This window comes from Telopea speciosissima, chromosome 5 (assembly GCF_018873765.1).
Source record: "Telopea speciosissima isolate NSW1024214 ecotype Mountain lineage chromosome 5, Tspe_v1, whole genome shotgun sequence".
NCBI classification, from domain to species: Eukaryota; Viridiplantae; Streptophyta; class Magnoliopsida; order Proteales; family Proteaceae; genus Telopea; species Telopea speciosissima.
In genome coordinates this window covers 56,687,399-56,708,510 of record NC_057920.1, presented here as the reverse complement: position 1 = coordinate 56,708,510, position 21,112 = coordinate 56,687,399, and the positions used below count along the sequence as shown (strand labels likewise).

The 21,112-nt window shown below is 43.9% G+C and overlaps 1 long non-coding RNA gene across 1 annotated transcript; it reads left to right on the top strand.

The window, feature by feature from the left end:
• Positions 1–95: 95 nt before the first annotated feature.
• LOC122661887 lies at positions 96–21,112 on the top strand. Its single transcript, XR_006332932.1, has 3 exons — positions 96–262; positions 15,163–15,168; positions 21,102–21,112. It is a non-coding gene; the product is annotated as an uncharacterized LOC122661887 (long non-coding RNA).

The window sequence follows — 21,112 nt, the reverse complement described above, 5'->3', positions numbered from 1 at the left end:
TAGATGGAGTGAGAGGAAAAGGGTTGTGTACCTGTGGGGTTTGGCGAGAAGATTCCAATTTCAGCCGTAGAAGTTCAGTGGAATACTCATCCAAAATGTCCTCCGCGTCATAGAGGAGTTGCTTGAGGCGATCGAGCCACAGTTTCACATGGACGTTGGTGAACTGCTTCACTTCAGCTTCATCAGATAAGTTCTGAATCTCATCTGACGTCTCCTTCAGTGACTCCACTTCATCCAAGTCGATCTTCCATCGACGAACGAGGTCGTTGAACTTAGGGGTGGAAAACCTGTCAAAGGCCACCTGAAGGAAGGCCGAGTCTACAGATAACATCTTCTACTTTCAGAGAGGTAGAGAAGGATGTAAAGCAAAGAGAGTTCAATAACTGAATCAAGATTCAGGAATGAGAGAAAGAGAGAGGAAGAAGAGGAAACCGAGGTATCTTTTGAATTTTCACCTCGAATGGCCCACAGGTGGCGTTAAATTTCAACTTCTGTGTCCTTTTGTTCCATTCTCTTCTTTTCATTCTCATTTTTTCGTCGTTCGCCTCGCATGGTTGCGATGGTTAACATTTTGTTTTGATCTTGTTTTTGGGAAAAGTAACGCTAAATGGTGCTATGCCTGGGCGTGTACCTGCGCCAGACACAGCCCAGTGCGAAAACTGGCGTTGCCCCTTATCCTTTTGACCTTTTCGGGAACAATGTCAGTCTTGTAACATTGGACTGTCTCTGGCACAAGTACACACCCAGACACTGAGACACATCACCAGTTAGCGTTCTTTCTCTCTTAATTTTTTTATCCATCTTTTCGTTCTTACTTTCCTTCTCACGATTTATTATACAGTCTCATCCCCAGTGGTCCTGCCATGATTTTGGGTATCTGTCTCAGTGTTGGCTTACACTCATATCGGTACCTGACCAGTATCAAATCAATGAATGGTAAAGACATGGGTATAATGTGTCAAAATACCATATGGTATCGGTATTTTTAGGGCTAAATTATCTAATACAATCGATATGGACCAATACCAGTCTCATATCTATCTCATATCCGATCTGATATTGATACCCTATACGACCCATTCGAAACCCAATTCCTAGAACTATGGTCCCCACACATCTACTACTACAATTGCCTACAAGTTCTTGTATCTGAGGCTTAAGACTTTCTGAGTGAAGGCAGTGGAGCACGGTTTAAAAACTTGCAATCAAGAACTGGATCGGTTTCGGCCAAATCGATCAGAATTGGTTGAAACAGGTCCAAAATTGGTAGGAACCAACAAGAATCAGCTTAACAATACCCTAACCCTAGTTTTTGTACAAGATCAGTCCGATCTGGATTGCCCAGAATCAGGATCAACCTTGGCCAATGCCTGAACCGACCAATCCAATACAATTTTTAAATCTTTGCCATGGAGTGAAAATGTGAAATGAGTGAGAGATAATGGTCTCCTAACTCCAGTTGATTTGGTGGGTCCCACTTCCACTTGAGTTAGAGGAAAATATATCGGGCCTGTAGTAGATCGATCCAAGATTTTTATTAGGGTTAATTACTAGCATTCCTTTATATTCATCTTATATTTACTCAAAACCATTATCTGTGGTAGCATGATGATGTATAGGGTTTTAAATTTAAAAAAGGATTCCATTAACTTTAATCACTGAAAAACTAGGACTCTCTTTGAGGTTTTCCTTTTTTTTCACCGTTGTTAGCACTCTCCCGCCGCCGTGCGTGTCTCCGCCCTTGTGGCGTGCTTTTGATCTCCACCTGTGTGGCGTGCCCCTATCTCTGGCCTATGTGCGTGCTTTGAACCTGCATTCTCCTTCTCGATATCCTTCTTAGCCCCTCCACCATGACCAACGGCCTCGCCCACGAGGAAGATACCGACGACGACGACGATGCCAACGCCATCGTCGGCATTATCTGTTTTTGCATTCGGTTCAAATTTGTGGGGGGAAAGCTAGTTCCAGCAGCATTCGCAGTGCCTTTGGCCGCCGACGACAACACCAACTTACCTTTCAAGCTCTCCTACCCTCCCATCAAAGATCTCTTCACCTTGGACAAGGTATGCCAGAAACCCGACCTGCTGGTCTTCCTCTGTATCTGGTGCATCTCCGATGGCTGCTCTCGCGTGGATCTAAAGTGCCTGCTCATCGACATCAGGACTTGTGCGATCTACGGATCCCTCATCTCCCTCGGTTGGATCATGATGGAGCTCAAGGGTCACAGCAAGGAGGTGACCGTGTGGGTGAGTTTTCTTAGGCGCCTTGTCCGGCGTTTTATTCCCCAGATGGTCGTGACCTCTGATATAGAGGTTGGGAGAGAAGCCGATAATCTTGTGGTGCTTCATTCGCTCTACGTAGTTTCAGTGTTTGAGGGTTCCCGGATTGAGGAACTATGGCATATGCACCCCCCAGCCCAAAGTGCCCCCCCTCCCTCTGCCTCCATACCCTTTCCATTCACTTCCCTTCCCTTTTGGCCCTACTCCCTTCAACACTGCCACCATCCTCCAACACCCTTTCCGCTCTATTCCCTTATTGACCTCCGCTACCGTGATTTGTACCCCTCCCTTGAAATTCCCAACATTGCGGATTGTCGAGGTTTTTTGCCATTGCTGGCAATTGACCTCTTTTGGTGAGATCCATTTGGATGCTGTCTTTGAGGTTTCAGGCTTGGGTTTCCATCTGATCATGAACGTGGGACAACCGGAGGATTTTTCTATTCTGTTTATGTGTTTCTTTGTAGGTAATGCCGATTTTGGTGCCGATGGCACCTCGGTGAATGGCAGCTCGTTTGATCCACCAGCCGTTCAGTCTTCACCTACCACCCTCTATCGCCGGGTGACGTTCCACTCGCCGATCCAGCAGATCCTTGAAGATCTATTCGAAATTAGGCTGTGGCAGCATCTTTGGTGGTTTTCTTACCATCAACCTAATTTCCACTTGCCGATCATTCAGACTTTTGCCTATCCGGCGTGTCTGTTTGAATGTAGGTTGTGGCAGTTTGTCAGCGCGTGTGAGAAGTGCGGATTGCTTCTTTTCGACATATATGAGGATCCCTTTCTTGGCATGTTCGTGCATGAGCTTAATTGTAGCTGTGTTTACAGATTGATCTCTAGGGTAGTGTCTGTGAACCAACCCCTAGTCAGGATGACCCAGTCAATGGCAGGTGAGACCGGGTCAATTTCCACTCCTTGGTTTTGGATACTATATATCAATACCTTGTGTTTATCTTGCTATCTATCACTGTTATGTGTTTTGCTATCTTTTGTTTGGCGTTGGGCTCACATCAATGAATAGTCTTTTTCTCTACCAAAAAAAAATAATAATATTTACTCAAAACCTCTTACCCAAAAGAAATCAGTAACACCATCCTAACCATTCCAATATCCAAGAACCCACATGAGGACCACATCTTTTCCCCACTTTCTAAATCTGGACAACTCACAACCAAAAAAATTGCTTTAGCACTCACTTCTCACCAACAATCCATGGGTTCTCCCCCTTCATCTATGTGGGGTAAGATCTGGAAACTTAACATCCCTCCCAAATTCAAGTTATTCCTGTGGAGATTCTTCCATTCTGGAATTCCAACTAAATCCAAGTTTAGCTGGAAAGATCCCACCTTGTTGGTGGAAAATCCAACACCTACAATAGGGGCACAACGCACGTAGTGAAGGTAACGCAGGCGTGCCAAAGCCTTTGACGCAAGCCCAAACGGAACTGAAAATGGCCTGTTCCAACTTTCGACCAGGACGAAACGGCCTGTTCTAAATGACTAAACGGCCTGTTCTAAGATGAAATGGCTTGCTCATCCAGGACGAAACGGCCTATTCTAACTTCCAGCCAGGCCTAAACGGCTTGTTCTAACTGACGAAATGGCCTGTTCTAAGAGGCCAAAAATGGCCTGTTCTGACTTCTAACCAGGACGAAAAGGGAATCTTTCCGTGCCTGAGTAGCTCTAAGGTCTTTTGGGTGAAAGAAAATTGTGATGGAAGAAGCAAAGGAAGAAGATTGAAAATCAAAGTTGCTTACTTGCAGTCTATATCCGATTGGAGTCGGTACAACTTGTGAAATCCGACATTGATGAGGTTTACAACTTGGTATTTACACTACAACTATTCTACGACCAAATCGCATAATCTCCCAAAAATGGATTTGATGAAGCTTCCACAATTCTGCCAGCCACGGACTGATGGAGCTTGAAATTTGATGATGATGGTTGTCTTCTGAAACACAAGTGCTGGAGTTATTCTCCAAACAAGACCTACATGAATGCCCCTTGAAACACAAGCCAATGAGCATTGGTGGTTGGAAACCAACTCCAGCAAAAATTACAAGGAAAGATGAAAGACTACATCTTGAAAAATTTAAAAAGGAATAAAGATAATAGAGTGTTGTGTTGTTGATCGTGGTGTCCTCTTTTGCTGTGAAAGCTCTTTCCCTTTTATAGATGGAGCCCACGAAGGACTCCTATAGGTGGTTGTCATAATCGTCATCTCTTCCCACAATCCTTGATCCACTTCTCCTGTCGCCATGTGTCCTACATGGCCCTTAGTGGAGCATCTCAACACAAAGCATGTTTCTTCAGTTGCACAAATCCTTAGCATGGTGGGTCCCAGCCTAACTGTGTGCTTTTAGAAAGCTCGTATTCTGTCCAGGTTCTTCCTCCTTTTCTCCACGTGGCCACCTTTCCTGGCCCACCTCTTGGCTGAGAAATAGGTACCTAAAACCCTGAACCGTTGCACCCATGAGATTCTGGGTCAATGCTACCACATGTCCTTGATCTTGGTGCGATCTCATCTCATCATGTTCCGCCACGTGGCTTCATCTCCTAGCCCCTCTTTAGCCAAAAATGGGGAACCAACAATGCCCCTCACAATCCCGTTTGAACGGGGTCACACAAGTTCGAATGGGGATTGTGGACATGATTTTATCGGTCTATTGACCGAAATGGGGTGTAAACAAATGTGTTCCTATTTACTCGGTCTCCTTTTGATGATTTTTAAAACCGATTCAAACGATATCGCCATTCGCTCACGTACTATCACCACCATCCCGGTTATCAATCGAGAAACCGACCTTATAGACATTCACATTTGGACCGGCTGTGTTTATCAACTTGGGAAGCCAGGGCCATGCCTATGTCGAGTGGGGCTAACCCATATGTGGGTCCTCAACCCTTTTGATCAAAATAGGCATGACCGAGCACAACATCTTCTCACTCTCAAGTAATTAGGAGCCATTAATCAACAAATCATTCATAGAAGAAGAACTTGATGACATCACACTCCGCCATAGCATAACTACAAACCACAACGGTAATAGTGACAAGATCAGAAATAGATCGATCAAGAAACACGGCGAAGCATTAAAATTAATTCGATGTCGTTTCCATCACCGTCAATGTCATGCCAAACAGATAAATTGACAACAACTCAGCCCTTCAAATTTGAAGTTGCGAGCCCCATGATGCCAGCAATTAGATCCATTATGCCATGTTTCGACGAAAATGCAATGAGTTGGCGTTCTAGTAAGAACGTGGTAACAGTCAAATTCTCATTGCCCCGTGTCTCATTCTCCACTGAGCCGTGATTACACGGCTCTATAAGGATTCTCCTTCATCGAATAAATCTGAGTATGTTTCAGATTTTTTTTTTTTTTTTAAATGACTAACCGTAACCACTTTCCTTGATAACCATATCGGTTAAGGACACTTGTAGATGATGGATCCCACACCCGTATGACCATATGCCAGAAAGATGGAATTCTAGAAAAATTGGGAAGGATTTAGGAGAGATGGAAGTAGTGGGTGGCATGTGGAGAGAAAAGAGAGATAATTTATGGAGAGAGATGGGAGAGAGAAACATAGGAAAGTTGGGAGAGATTTTAGGAAAGAGGGAGTTTAGGAGAGATTGGAGTTGTGGGTGGCATGTGAGAGGAGAGAGAGTGATAATGGGGAGATGAGAGATAAATGAGAGATTTTAGGAAAGAAATATGGGAATTGTGGAAAGTATGTGAGAGGAGAGAGAGAGATAATCTGACTTATCTTTAACTACCCACGTTTCGTACTCCACCGAGCCGGGTAAATTGGCTTCTTGCTTCGTGTATACCTCAGATTTCCCATTTTTCCTTTTCTTTTTCTTTTTCTCTTATTTTTTTTTTAAAAGCCGACTCTCTTGCAGAAAAAGTGGCTATGCAGCAGATTTCTGCCGCCTTTGCCCCTTGCTTGGTGTCTATAGCTTTTAGCCGGAAAATAGACTGACGGCCATTCAAAACAACACTTTGCACTCTCAAACTGCCCACAATAACAAATTGAATGCCGAGTCGATCGATACAACGCACGTTTTACGCTGCTAGAAATGGAAATGAGGGACCATGACCCCGAGGCTTGGTGCCATGAAAAGGTGAAAGTCCTCAGATTCTTGATTTCACTCCCAATGACAACATCGGTCCGGCTTTATTTTGACTCTCCGATGGCATCATCGGCGAAACAAAATTTTAATAAGAGAGACCGTTGCTGCTTACGTCAGGAATGTGAGAATCAATTTCAGTTTGGGAAGGTAGATGAGGCATGAAAGGTCGCCTGATGCCATTGGATTATCTCGGCCTCAATCACAGGCACGATGGATTATCACAGCATCAGTAGAAAGACTTGCCCCTTGCCTGGTGGTGTACCCTCCTCCTCGAACCATCAAAATTCTGTTGGACGTAAACTGTGCCCCTTGTCGATGAGCTACGGCCTCTCGGTGTTCATTGATAGCGAGAATTGCCCCTAGTTGAGTACACTCTCACTGCCTGATTTGGGAAAGGATTCCCTTTATCGGCATTTCTTCTTCCTCAAACCATCACGATTTTGCTTTCTAGAGTCCCACCGGGGGTGCCAAAATGTGTTGGTGCAAAATCTAACACCTACACACAGGGGCACAACGCACGTGGTGGAGGTAACGTGAGCGTGCCAGAGCCTTTGACGCAGGGCCAAACGGAACCAGAAACGGCCTGTTTCAACTTTCGACCAGGACAAAACGGCATGTTCTAAGATGAAACGGCTTGCTCAGCCAGGATCTTCTAACCAGGACAAAAAGGGAATCTTTTCATGCCTGAGTAGCTCTAAGGTCTTTTGGATGAAAGAAAATTGTGATGGACGAAGCAAAGGAAGAAGATTGAGTTGCTTACTTGCAGCCTGTATCTGATTGGAGTCGGTACAACTTGTGAAATCCGACATTGATGAGGTTTACAACTTGTTATTTACACTACAACTATTCTACAACCAAATCGCATAATCTCCCAAAAACAGATTTGATGAAGCTTCCACAACTCTGCCAGCCACGGACTGATGGAGCTTACAACTTGATGATGATGGTTGTCTTCTGAAACACGGGCCAAAAGACAAGATTACTGGAGTTATTCTCCAAGCAAGACCTACATGAATGCCCCTTGAAACACAAGCCAATGAGGCATTGGTGGCTGAAAACCAACTCCAGCAAAAATTACAAGGAAAGATGAAAGACTACATCTTGAAAGATAAAAAAGGAATACAGATAATAGAGTGTTGTGTTGTTGATTGTGGTGTCCTCTTTTGCTGTGAAAGCTCTTTCCCTTTTATAGATGGAGCCCACGAAGGACTCCTATAGGTGGTTGTCATAACCATCATCTCTTCCCACAATCCTTGATCCACTTCTCCTGTCGCCATGTGGCCTACATGGCCCTTAGTGGAGCATCTCAACACAAAGCACGTTTCTTCAGTTGCACAAATCCTTAGCATGGTGGGTCCCAGCCTAACTGTGTACTTTTAGAAAGCTCGTATTCTGTCCAAGTTCTTCCTCCTTTTCTCCACGTGGCAACCTTTCCTGGCCCACCTCTTGGCTGAGAAATAGGTACCTAAAACCCTGAACCGTTGCACCCATGAGATTCTGGGTCAATGCTGCCACATGTCCTTGATCTTGGTGCGATCTCATCTCATCATGTTCTGCCACGTGGCTTCATCTCCTAGCCCTCTTTAGCCGAAAATGGGGAACCAACACACCTTCAATTGCTGCCCATTCTGTCTTGAAGGACCTGAATCTCTTTGGCACCTTTTCTTTTCGTGCAACTTTTCAAAAAGAATTTGGGCGGTGGGGCCACTGGGACTCCATACTGAAAATTTATCAGGGAACTCTCCAATTGAAGCCTTTTTCAATTTACTAAATCAGATCGGTGGCTGTAAGAGAGAGCACGACCGGGTCCTGAGCATTGCAAGTGTCACCTTATATTTCATTTGGATACACCGGAATCCGGTTATCTTTCAAAATCAACCCATTAACCCGACCACTATTATGCTAAATGTAAATCGATGGATACATGACCTGAACCTCACGGCTTCGGCTGAGTCAACACCACACCAACTAATAGCAAACCCTGCTTCCCCCACCTCTGACGACTTGTTACCCTTATCTTTCTATCTGGACCTAGGAACAACAGATACCTGTGTTATCCAGTCCGATGATAGCTACTGCAAATCTTCCTCCTTTGGCGGGTGGGGTTACTTAAATTTTCATAACCATAAAATTTTTGCTTCGGCTATGGATTGTGGCTTTATAGGGTCAACCCAAGAAGCGGAGCTTCAAGGATCCCAAGCAGGGCTCGAAAGGTCACTTTCATTGGACTGTCAACAAATAATCCTTTGGACGGATTCTCAGCAAATCAGAGACTGGCTGGCCGACCCCGACAGCTTCCCTTGGCCATGGGAATTCTTTGCTACTTTGTTTGATATTTCCCACACCCTTTCTTCCCTCCGGTCTGTAATAATTACAAAGAAACCGAGGTCTTACTTACAACCTGTGAATATACTAGCCAAATATGCTAGGGTAAATAAGTACTCAACTGACTGCATGCATACTATTGTAGATATTATATCTAATCAGTAATTTATCTTCTTTATTCACCTAAAAAAAAACATTTCTTTTCAGATTCTCCTAACAAAACAAACTTCTACCTCTACTCTTTCTCCCATGTTAATTCACAATCCCTACCTTACTCCTAATAATGGTTTTCTTTCCCTACCCACGACAGTCCCCTCAAATAAGGGTGTCAAAATCAAACCAAAACCATTTACTAAAACTGAACCGAGCCATTTACACCGAAACCGTGAAACCGTTTATTCAATGGTTCGCTTTTGGTTTAGAAAAATGGGACCGTAGAGTTAAACAGTTTAAATCAAATCGAACCATTTAAACCGTTTAAATCAAAACAAATATTAGTAATATGTAATGGCAATAATTAACCATTAGTGCCTTAATATAATAGGTTGTTGCTAAATTTGAAAACAATGAGAGTCAAACATGGATTGATAGAAGTGTATATGTGAAATTTGTAATAAAATAATTGAGTTGAATCCATTCAAATACATTAGTATAATACTATTCAATGTTTCTATGAATATTTTGATTTTTCTATAAATTAGAATCATATCTCCTTTTCAATGTGGCTTGTTAATTACCAACAAAAAAATATGGCTTGTTGAGTACATCCGACAAGCATTAAATTCGGTGTAAAACAAGTAAACCGTTTAGGAACTACGTATCTACAACCTTGACCAAAACCATTTAGGACCGATAAACCAAAACCGTTAAAAACCGAGAAATCGAAACTATTTAGTAAATGATTTTGATTTCAATAAGTAAAACCGTTTAATAAATGGTTCGGTTCTGATTTCACTTAAAAATCTTTTCACCGAATCGATTACACTGAAACCGAACCGTTTAACACCCGTACCTTCACGTGCCCTCCGCATCTCCCACCAGCCCTCACCTATCAGCCTTTGGCCACCTGATCCCCTTCCTTCATCTCTCCATAGCTTTGGCCAAGGCCAGAACTCGAGTCTCCTTTGTCTCTACCCCTTCCAACCTCTGCAAGTTCCCCACTCATGTAATTCCTCCCAACTTACAGATGAAATAGAAGAAGCGGATGAAGAAGCAGAGTTGCATCCTCTCTTAAATAGATAGTTCAATAGCATATTCTAAGCTTACCATAACTATCACACTCCTACTTTGTACTACTCTTTTAACAATAGTAGGTGATCAACATAAGGTCAATAAGGTCAATGACCATGCCAATGAGGTGAAATTACTCAGTGACATGTCTATCTATTCTACATTTAATGTTGGTGATCTTCAACCATATCCTAGTGAGAATGATCATTCTTTTAACTCCCAGGGAGAGTCATTCTCTACTTGACATAATGATGAAGAAGGGGCTAAGTTCAATAATATATCTAGGGATGTCAATTGGTCCAGTTCTGGGCTATCGGTCCGGTTTTTTAACGGCTCTAGTCCTGTGGGTCAGGTCCAGAACTGGACCAATAAGCTAATCAGTCCCAAACTTGAGATCCAGGACCATTAACTAATCGGTGGGTCGGTTCCGATTCCGAAACGGTTCCAAGTAGTCCAATCAAAATTTTAAAAAAAAAATCCCTAACATATGCTACATATATTTAATCATATTATAATAAGACACTAATTTCAATCACTTGAGATATGATTCATTTTTTTTTTCTCAAATCACATAACTAATCTATATTACCTTTTGTTTGGTATTAATTATTAAGTAGGAATACCACCACCCTCATAAGTTAGGATTATTTTAATGTATGTTCTTATGTTAGCATTCCTAAATGGACCTTAAAAATTTACAGCCAAATCTTTGGTAAAATAGTATACGAGGCAAGTGGTACTAGCCAAAATTGAAAAACTAATAAAAATAAAAGGGTTTGACCTTAGCTCTCATGACCTCGAGCCTTAAGATTTAAGGTTAGGATGTGAATTCATTCCAGTTCTACCGATTCCTAATTGGTAGATCCGGAACCAGACCAAGAACTTATCAGTAGATTCGGAATCGGACCTATAAGCTATTGGGTGGGTCGGTTCTGGTTCCTAGCGGGCCAGTTTCGGTCTGATTACCGGTTCTGGTCCAAAATTGACAACCCTAACTATATCCAAAGCATACCTATGTTGGACCAAGTTGTTTCTTGGACTGGCTTTATTTCATACTTCTTTATCTATATTATTTTAGGAAGTGTCCGAATGACACCTCTAAGGTGTGTTTAGAACTTGACACCTACATTTAAATTTCCTTGTCTTATTCCTAAAAACATGTAATGCAGTTTTTTTATGAGAATAAATCTGTCATCCTACATAGGAATTGCATTAAATGTTACATTAAATGACTTTCAATTTTTTGAAAATTCCTTTTTTGTCCCTTCATTAAGTATTATATTAAATAACTTTTAAGAATAAAACTAGGGGTAAAAAAGTAAAATTATAAATATGTTGACACCTTAGGGGGTAAAAAGAAAATCCCATTATTTTACATGGGTTCAATTAGTTTTGTATTTGCATTATGGGGGTGATTTGTGTTTTCATCTTATTGGAAAGTACTGTTACATAGATGGATAGATGTATATATATTAGAAAAAATGGAAGCAGGAGCTATTATTGTAGTTGAGAGTATTTTATCATCTTTGAATTGGAAAGTGGGAAGTTTTAGCTTCCACTTGTTTTTTTTTATGCATCATATCCTTGGAGAGAATCGATTTGAATAAATTTGTGCTCACTTGATGAATCATATCTTTGAAAACACATCAATATTGCTATAGTTGATATTTACCTCATGACATATAGTTGTTGGGACTATATCAGATACAAAAAAGGGAAAAGGAACGCCACTCGGTCGTGCGCTGTGGCATGTACCTACGCCCAGACACAATCAAGCATGAAATGACCGCTCCACCCCCATGGAAAGGTAGGGGTGTGCCAGCCATTTTGCGTCTGGCAGTGTCTAGGTGCAAGTACACACCACAGCGTATGATTGAGTGGCGTTCTTTCTCCCTAAAAAAAGGGAAAAAAGAAGAATACCATTGGGTCGTGTGGCTCCTATGCCTAAATTACAGGAGTAAGTGAAAATCATATCTATGTTGATGCCCCTACGTACATTCTCATTGGCCCCATGTTGATGCAGGCGCTTCACGACTAGACAACAATCTCTTGTCCTAAAATAAAATTACAACGTAAGTAATAAATCTATCGTGGGAAAGGTTTTGCTTCGATTTTCACCATCACTACAAGAAAAGGGCATAATACAACACTTGTATAAGAATTTCATTAACCATATGTAAATTACAAAACTCTTCATTATCCCATTCAAACACATGACATAATGAAATATTGAAAAATTCTGAACTACCAAAAAGATGTATGGACACAGATCAAATAGGATTTTCGATTATCCATTTACATCCCTTGTAGAGCTGGAGAGTAGAGTTATGAGTTTGAGAAAACGACACTGTGGTCTCACTGTCCGTATTGTGTGATTGAGAACTAGAAAGGATAAAAATTTAAGAAGATGAAAAGGTGAAAGGTTGACTCCACTATCCCACTAGGATTGATGTTGAAGGTTCATATATGAAATTACATAGATGTCCTCATAAATATTTTTCTCCCATTAAGTTTCTTGTTTAATTACTTGTTATATATACCATAAATTTTGATTTTTTTTTTTATAATAAAAAAATATATTCATTAGAAAGTCATAGATACGTCATTTCCATGAGTCATAAAACAACATTGTTTTCACAAGGCCATGACAGCAAAATAATGTGAAACGATTAAGAGGTTAGAGTCACATAGAAATTTTAACAAAATTCTTGTTGTAATAGTCGTGATATTCTGACATCACCATTGCACAAGAAATTTTCCATTTTCTTAAAAATAAAAAGAAGGGTCGAGTTGGGTTTGCTGCCCTTAAATTTGACATGTCAAAAGCTTATGACAAAGTTGAGTGGATTATCATTGGGAAAATCTTTGGTTTTCTTGGTTTCCCTTACAAATGGATTTCTTTGGTCCACTCCTTGGTCAGTACAACTTCCTTTTCTTTCAAAATCCATGGAAGCCCTTTTGGTTTTCTCAGACCTTCCAGAGGACTTAGGCAAGGCTACCCTCTCAGCCCCTACCTTTTCCTTCTTAGTATGGAAGTTCTTTCTCGCTTGCTAGATGCGATTAGGGAAACTAAAGCATTCAAGGGAATCAAGATTGCTAGGGGTGCCCCAAAAATTACCCACCTTTTATTTGCTGATGATACCTTCATTTTCTGTAGAAATACTGAAGAAGATATCCTCTCAATCAAAGCTATCCTTGAATTGTTTTCTGATCTTACTGGCCAAGAAATTAACTTCTCTAATGAGAAATCCATTTCAGCAAAAATATTGATTTGGTGAGGAGGAGGAGAATCTGCTCTATCCTCAAAATGAAAGAAATGGGCTATGATTCTCTTTACCTTGGAACAAAACTGTTTCATCATAGATCCAAAGTTAAGGATTTAGATCACATTATTCAGAGAGTCCAAACTAAATTGAGTTCTTGGAAAGCTAATTGTCTTTCATATGCAGGCAGACGATTCTTGATCCAATCCGTTCTTGCTTCGACCCCCTCCTACCTAATGTCCTAGTTTTTTCTTCCCCAAAAAATTTGTAGGTCATTAGATTCTATCTATATAAACTTTTTGAACAATGACTCTGTAAATAATAAAAAAGCCCATTTTATAGGATGGGATAAGATTTGTACCTTGACTACACAGGGGGGTTAATTGGGAATTCGCAAATCCCATATCCACAATAAAGCTCTGATCCTAAAGCTTGGATGGAGACTTCTCTCCGAAGACTCTTCTCTCTGGGCAAAGGTGTTGAAATCAAAGTATTTCTCTCAAACCTCTATTTTCAACCCTAACGTGGGAAGAAAAAAGGATCATGGACATAGAATAGTATCACTTCCATATTGCCTGATCTTAAGAAAATGGTGTGGAGGAAAATTGGAAATGGACAAACTACATACTGCTGGCATGACCCCATGGGTCCCTAATCTTCCTGATCACTGTTTACCAACTGAAACTTATGACAATTCAATATGTAAGGCAAGTGATCTTATCTCAAATCAAAGCTGGAATTTAATGTCTCTTATGCACTTTTTCGTAAATAAAACTATGAAATTTCCAAAGTGCATATTTCAGATTCTGAAGATGTCTAGAGATGCTCCCTAACAAATTCTGGAAGCTTCTTCATCAACATGCAACAAATTTTTAACTCCATCATTACAAAACAGGCCTTTACTTTCCAAATTGTGGCTTTTTTTTGGAAACTTAATATACATCCGAAATTTAAGATGTTTTTTTGGTGTGTTTTAAATGCAGATTTACCTATCAAGGCCACTCTCTCAAAAGGGATATCGATTGAGCCTACATATGTTTTCTGTGGTGCTCATGATGAATCCCATTGGCATATCTTTCTATCTTGTGAATGGACTAAACGTATCTGAGCCTGTAGACCCCTCGAACTGAGAACAAAGCACCTAAGCAGCTCTTGTATGGCTTAGCTACGTGCTTCCCTCCTTCAATCTAAAGCCCTGGATAAACCAACTACATCATGGTTTTTCTCTGTTGTTACAATAACATGTTATTTCATTTGGCATGTAAGAAACAAAGTAATTCGGGGTCTATCTACGACTGACCCCAACCCAGACCTTTCAAATATTTCTAGATGGATGTTGGATCTAAATTTAAATCCCCCACAAATAAGTAATTATTTGGTTGACCCTCTTATATGCACGTGAAATGAATTTCTCTCTAATTCTCCATCTAACCACATAACGAACTTACTTGTCCTATGCTGCGCAATCTTTTTGAACCTTAAATAGGACTAACAGAATGGGCGTATTGCTTTTTGCTTGATGATCAGAGTGTTTTAACATCTGCAGGATTTACTTGTTCGACCGACAAAATGAAGGCTAAGCTCTTTGGAATCTTGCAGGGGTCGAAACACGCGTTGAGGGATAAAATCCACCTCAAAGAAATTTGGATAAATAACTATGATCTACATGTTTTGTTGAACCTCCAAAGAGAGATGTGTATTCCTTGGAATGTCCTCCCCTCCTATCTTGAACTTGCTGAACTGACTTCAAACTTTTCAAATGTAGTTATAAGGCATAAAAACAATCTTTGGTTTAGAACCCTACGCTCTTTGGCCCTCTTTACAATCACCAATAGAACCCCGGTTCCCCCTTTTTTGCATGATGTACAGACTTGCTGTTCTCTTTGAGAAATAAATATTTTCTTTTCCATAAAAAAAAAAAAAAAAAAAAGGAGCCGGTGAGTTTGGTGATGGAAGCCGATCCACATCCGCAATCACCCAAACTTCTTGATCCTTATCTAATTGAGAGGCTTGACTAACCCTGCTTGTCATAGGCCTCCAAGTTGATTCAAAATTAGCATACCAAAGATATGTGTCCTTCTACCAAAAACAATAACTCCACCTAATCTTTTAAAATTGTGTCAATATCGAAATCAAACAGAAAGTATATAGTAATTGCATTCCAGAAGAAATAATATCATGAGTAATAGTTACATCATTGAACAATAGGGTAGGGGATAGATATTGTTTGAAACATCTAGAAACATTCTATAGAACTCAGAGAGGATCAGACTTGACTACTCCATAAACAACTTTGTTCTGAAGACACCATGTAAAATAACAAGTGATAATAAACATAGAAAAAAAAAAACCAACATAAAGATTGTTTATCCAACTGTTTGGCATTCAAAAGAGAAATGCAGAAATTATCTAAAGAGGAATCATAGAAGAATTTTGTTCTCACTCCCAAACGGCCCGCAGCCCAGATCTGCTTAACCCATTCACATGACAGAAAAATGTGCCAATAGGATTTCACACAGGATCCACATAAAACACAATTTGGATTAATCAAGATGATTGCTTTGACCAGAACTCCTGTATTTAAGATACGCCAAAAAAACACTTTAAAGTTTGGGTGTTGATAAGGCATAAAGCACCCCACCAATCAGAAGCGGCCACATGGCTGAGCCAAGATCATGCCAAGAACCAAATCGAGCTAAGCGGAAGACCAGGCCAACCCGGTCTGGATAAACCCTACTGCTTGGCCGAGGTCATCAGACATATCCAAGTCAACCAGATGCTAAGCCGAACTGGTACGGGTCCGACGAGGCCGACCTAGTAGGCCGAGCTCTTCTACCGATCTCTTGTCACACGGCCCGACAGATCAGTACTCACCCCAAGATCCCCATCACGGCTGAGCTGCACGCCCGCCGACCCCATGGTCCTGGCCTACGCAGGTCGGCCTCGATTGGAACACCACAGCGCGGCAAAGCCCACACAACTAATGATGACCCTCAGATCATACGGGCCGAGGCCGAGCTCTTAGGCCGACCTCTGTGGCCAAGCTCCGATGCCGAGCTCTCCACGAAGGCTACCATAGCACCCCACTGGAGATCACGGTGCCACGTAAGCACCACCCGGGAATCACGGGATAAGAATCGAGTCACGATCTCATCGCGATACCGAATCACACTCCCATTAGGACTCTTACCTTAACAAGAGGCCGACCCCGAAGGAAATTCTCCACTCCACTCCGCTCCGCGGGGAAGAGCCTTACCAAACAAGGACTCCTCCAACCACCTCATCTCCCTCTATAAATACTAAGGTATGGAGCTATATTGCTCATCTCGCTTTTTACTAGCTGTTACGCTGTTGCACTGGTGATCTAACTTGAGCATCGGAGAGTCCTAGGCCGGAGCCACACCGGCCCTCTTATGCTCATCACTTGGTCCTTGTAGGCTCATCCGTGGGCGAACCAAGCGTTGGAGATTTCCACACGCAACAGATTTGGCACCGTCTGTGGGAACGACATCAGCAGGTCATCGTTGTTTCTACCAACTTCAAGAGCAACAATAATGGTGGACACGAGATCAGGGCAGTATGGCTCGACTTCCCGTGTGGATGAGCCACAGCCCGTGGTGTAGGCGAGGCGATCACAGCCCCCTGAAGCCTCACGACAGGGTGTAAACGGAAGACCCCCTCGAGCAGGGGGTGTGCAGCCCATCACGGGCATCGCGATCAATCCCATTCCCCCACCAGAGGGTGGAAATGGGGGAAGTGTGCTAGACACAGCTGCGACTGATCGGGTACAGGTCGAGCCAAACTTGAGCGGGTTGGGCCTACCAGCGCCGCCGCCCTTATCGGAGAATTTGGACCCTGAAGCCCCGACAAATAATCGGCAAGTTATGGACTTGCAGCTGCAGATGCTCCACACCAACGAGATGCTACGTACCTTCATGTACCAGATGGCCCGGGGTGGGCTGATGGGCCAACCACCGATCGCGTCCCCTCCAGCCCCAATCCGCGCAGAGAGAAACTTACAGTAAAATGGTGGCTGACGTAGGGCCGAGCCTAGCCGAGCCGCGTCCTCACACCCGTCTCATCAGAAGACTCCTCCTCTGCGCCTTAGTAGAGGCGCTCGACGGGATGAGCAAGAGCATCATCGAAGCCCAAGAACAGGGTAAGAAATCGAACCAGCAGGCTCGGTAGCGATGAGGTCGGTATTTTTCGGACAGCTCGGAGAGGATGGGCAGCCGAGGGGAGTCCGAGAACAGGGGAACGAGCCAAATGGGAGACGTATTGCGAGACAAGGAGAAGGATCTCGTCATAACCCCCGACGTCAAAGCTCGCCTCCCCGAGAAAAACAATAGGGGAGCCCCCGTGGGTCCAATTTCCAGGTGAAAAGAAGAACAAGGAGGGATGGTGCTGACCGAGCTTACCAGAATGGTCAACCACAACGGGACGATCGAGCCTACCGACCTCAGGCTGAGGAGCCAAATGGTCGACCTAGGCCGAGCGAGCAAAATAATTTATACCGGGTAGATGACCCGAGCGGCCGAGCACCTGAAACAGAGCTGGAGAGGCTGCTACGAGACTTGGCGGAGCAAGTGGAGGGATTGAAAAAATAGGCGACCCCGGATGCCTATTCGCTGGTCGGGCGTCACCTTATCCTCTTGAGATCATGACCGTGCCACTGCCGACCTAGCGGATCACATCAAATACTTTAATGCGATGATGACCATGTACGGGGGAACCGAGATTATTTCTTGTCGGGCTTTCCCTGCATCCCTTAAGGGCGCGACGACCTCATGGTTCTCCTGGTTGCCACCGAACTCTATAACAAGCTTCGCTCAACTCTGTCGAGCCTTCGTCACACTCTTCCAGAGTAGTATGAAACACAAGAAGACAACGGTCAACCTCCTTAGCGAGAAGCTAAGGTCCGACGAGTCGATCCGAGCATTCGTCTCCCGCTTCAACAAGGAATCCTTAGACATCAAGGATTTGGATGAGGCCACGGCCCATACGGCTATGAGCAATGGGCTCGCCGACATGGACCTCATCAAGGACTTGGCCCGGAAGCCGACCAGAAACCTAGCAGAGCTCTTGGAGAGGTGTAATGAATTTGTAAATATGGCCAAGGTTCTCCAGGCCTGGAAGGGAAACGAAGGCCGAGCCGATAAGAAAAGGCCGACAACTGATGATCGCAAGGAAGACAAATGGCCTAGGATGGATCGTTGAGCCGAGACATCGGATCTAGCTCAGAGCCCCGATTACACCCTGCTGAATACCTCGCGCAAGGAGATTTTGATGCAAATACAGAACGGTGGGTACATCCGCCGACCCCGACCGATGCAAGCAGGGTCATCTCAGAATCCCAACAAGTATTGTCAATTCCACAAGGACACCGGTCACGACACCGAGGATTGTTATCAGCTGAAAAGAGAAATCGAAGAGCTGATAAAAGCGGGCCACTTGAAGCGATATGTCAAAGGAGGCCGTGAAGAGCGTGGGGGTCGGCGACCTAAAGATCGCGATCAAAGAAGAGCCGAGCCAAGGCCCAAAAATAGGCGAATCGAGCGAGATGAAGATAAAGCCCGAACTGAGAAGAAAGAGGATGGGTCTGGGCCGAGCAGTGACAAGGGAGCTCCCATATACACTATCCTTAGAGGGCCCGGACAAGAGACTACTCGAAAGGCCAAGGCAAACGCACGGTTCGTCGGAGTCGCCGAGATGCCCACCAAGAAGCTCAAGCCAGCGGCGACGATCTCCTTCACCGAGGCCGACCTCGAAGGTATAAGTTTGCCTCATGATGATGCTTTAGTGGTGCAGGTAGAAATTGCGAAGAGACCCGTCCATTGAGTATTGGTTGAAACCGGCGCATCCATGGACCTTATGTTGCTAGACGCGTACCGACAATTTGGCTTCGACGATGAAGCGCTCAAGCCAGAAGGCACCTCACTTCACGAGTTCTTGGGAGCTACAACGACCATCAAGTGCTCAATCGACCTGCTGGTCACGATCGGGTAAGCTCCATAACAGGCGACGATCCAGGTCAAATTCATGGTAGTACGGTCGATAGTGGCTTTCAATCCATACTCGACCGCCCATCATTGATCGCTCTCCAAGCCATCATCTCCCTGACGCACTTGAAGATGAAGTTCCCCACTGAGAACAGTATCGGCGAAGTTTGAGACGACCAGAAGAAGGCATGGGAGTGCTATGCTACTTTTGTCAAGCAAAACAAAGGCAATGTCTGAGGAATGACAATGTGCGTTGAGCACCTCCCCGAGGATCAAAGAGATGCGCTCATCGAAAGGAGAGGACAACCCGTGGAAGACCTGACCCCATTCCCCCTCAACGAAGAGGACCCAACAAAGGTGGTCCAGCTCAGATCATTGCTGAATGAAGATAAAAGGAATCAGCTCAGAATTTTCTTAAAGACGAACACCGATGTCTTTGCCTGGTCGGCTGTCGACATGTCGGGCATACCAAGGCATATAGCTGAGCACCGACTCCACGTAGATCCAAACAGAAAACCAATCCGGCAGAAGAGAAGGAACTATGCCCTTGATCGGCAAATCGCGATCAAAGAAGAGGTGGAGAAGCTCCGCCGATCAGGGTTCATCCGAGAAGAAAAATTCCCGACCTGGCTGGCTAACATGGTTATGGTCCCCAAGCCGAACGGGAAGTGGAGAATGTGTGTTGACTACATCGACCTCAACAAGGCTTGTCCAAAAGATGAGTAGCCGCTACCTCGGATCAACCTCTTGATCGACGCCACGGCAGGTCACGAGATGCTGAGTTTCATGGACGCATATTCCGGCTACAACCAAATCATGATGCATGAGGAGGACGAGCCATACACGGCATTCCAAACTGACCAAGAAAATTTTTGCTACAAGGTCATGCCGTTCGGATTGAAAAACATCGGAGCGACATACCAGTGGCTCGTAAACTATATATTCCGGGAGCAGATCGGAAGAAACATGGAAGTCTACGTGGATGACATATTAGTGAAGAGCTTGAAGGCCGAACACCACTTGGCCGACCTGGAAGAAGCCTTTGGCGTATTGAGGAAGAACCAAATGAAGCTGAACCCCGCCAAGTGTGCATTCGGCGTGACCTCTGGAAAGTTCCTCGACTTCATGGTCTCTATCAGAGGCATCGAAGCCAATCCGACAAAAATCAGGGCCATCCAAGAGATGAGCCCTCCAAGGACGATCCGAGAAGTACAGAGGCTAAACGGGCGAGTGGCGGCGTTGGCACGATTCATGTCGAGGTCGGGCGACAAGTGTCTGCCGTTCTTTAAAGCCCTCAAGAACATCTGGAACCCGAAGGACATTATCTGGTTGGACGAATGCCAGTAAGCTTTTGAAGAGCTGAAGAAATACTTAGAGAACCCGCCTCTTCTCAGCCCACCCGAGCCAAAAGAGGAGCTTCAAGTTTACTTAGCCGCTACCCCAGTAGCGATCAACGCGGTGTTGGTTAGGGAAGAAAGTTGAACTCAAAAACCCATATACTACATCAGCCACGTTCTTGTCGACGCCGAGACAAGATACTCCGGGTTCGAGAAAGTAGCATTCGCTCTTGTTACGGCCGCAAGGAAGCTAAGGCCGTACTTCCAAGCTCATCCGATTGCGGTACTGACCGACCAGCCACTCAAGAAGATATTACACAAACCCGACGTTTCAGGATGGCTAATCACCTGGGCGGTTGAGCTGAGTGAGTACGATATAAGCTATCATCCAAGGACGATGATAAAAGGACAAGCCCTTGCCGACTTCATCGCCAAATGCACAGGGCCCGACCTCAAAGTCGGGGAAGAAAAGACAACAGAAGAGGCTGGGGCTACGGTCGACCCGACCTGGACCATGATTATCGACAGCTCGAGTAACTCCAGAG